The following is a 1840-nucleotide window of genomic DNA, read 5'->3' on the forward strand; positions in this document are numbered from 1 at the left end:
TCTTTATTAGAAGATAGCACAGGGGAGTCACTATGAGCATTTTATCAAAAAAGGGATATTCCAACACATATGGATATGCCATTGACCATTAAATTCAAGTCCGCAATCTGAACAGATACTGTTGAGTATGATCGAATGAGCAGTAGCATCGAATGACCCAGATATATAACAGCTTTTATGCAGGTATATCGAAATTTTAATCAGAAGAGAATAGTTCACTAAATAACGATCAAGCCTTCTGAGATGGGCTCCTCATGTTTGAAGAAGGCAATGGCGCAAAAATTGGCCAATTAGTTGCGCGAAAAATCGACCCAATCATATTACATAGCAATTATGTGCTGATTTATTTTTTTTCTTTAATATTTTGCGCAACTTATTTTTCTCTTTAGTATTTAAATTCAAAATGGAATTTTAACAACTGAATCGAGCTGATGATCAAATAGGTGACGAAATGAGCTAAAATCAGTCATTTGAATCATTTGAAACTCCACAACACTCGGATAACATGGATAGGGTAATTGAGCATTTACTTTTTTAAAATTATGTCCCCTTCCAAATTATCCCAAAAATGAAAATTAAGCGGGAAACACAAAATGTGGGATAGGAGACATAAAATATAAAGGATAAGATTTTGAACTACAGTCGCAAAGAGAAGAGTCTTGCTGAGCTTAGCAGAAGATTCTTGAATCAGTTCGAAGGCAGTGGAAGAACTGAAATCGCACTCGACCAAGTAACCATCGAACTCAACGTCGAAAGGAGAAGAATCTATGATATCATCAATATTATGGAGAGTCTTGGCGTTGTCTCAAAAATCAGAAAGAATTTGTATTTTTGGAAGGGACTCACTGAAGCTATTTCGACTATTTAAGCATATAGCAGAGGCGAAGAATGCAAATAAGAACGAAACAAAAAATAAAAATCCTTATAATCCCTAGCTGCCAAATTCTTGAAACTCTTCGCCAACCGGACCGATGTTCTATCTTTGGATGAAGCCGCTGACATAATCCTAAGAGATAAATCGGACTCCGAAGCAAGAAAAACAAAGGTGAGAAGGCTGTATGATATTGTCAATGTTTTTAAATGTTTAAATCTTGTCGAGAAGATCAATTCTTCTGGATAGAAATCAGGATATCAATGGAAAGGTTGTGGGGAACTGATTTAGTTCATTTAGAGCCAAAGAATTAAAAAAATGAATGGAGATTATTCGGTTTCGTTCTCTGCATCTCCAAAATCTGTTCAATCTTCCAATAGTGATAAACTCCTCGAAAAGAACCTTTCTGAATACGATCTCGGGCCACAAATGAAAGAATGCAAATTAGATGACAATTTATAGACAAAATTCAAACATTAAAACTAACTTTCGAACATGCACATCGACCAAAAGAGTTCGTATCGTAGGAAGTGCCCAACAAAGCCCATAAACGATATGTCATTTTTTTCAAAAATGATCAATAATATGTGTATGCCTGGCCTAACATATGAGTAACTTAGCAAAAAACTTACGGAACTTATATGGCCCCATGGTTAATTCTGAGACATTGGATGCCATTGTTATAGCAAATAATATTTGATATTGTATCGTATGAATAATTTGTTATCATTCTGTTGGTTGTTCGATCCAAATTGTCAAAATGCTAATACTATCATATTTCTATTGATATTCTTATTAATATCTAATTTCTATTAATATTTATATCATATTTGTAATAATATGATAATTGTATTAATATGATTAATATGATATTTGCATTACTATTTATATCCAATACTGTATGCATAATCACTATGTATAATCAGTATGTATAATCAATGAAATATCAAATACTGTTTTAGTAACGTA

This window comes from Brachycentrus maculatus, unplaced genomic scaffold, assembly GCF_059751285.1.
Source record: "Brachycentrus maculatus isolate JH-2025_06_01 unplaced genomic scaffold, ASM5975128v1 h1tg000773l, whole genome shotgun sequence".
Lineage (NCBI taxonomy): Eukaryota > Metazoa > Arthropoda > Insecta > Trichoptera > Brachycentridae > Brachycentrus > Brachycentrus maculatus.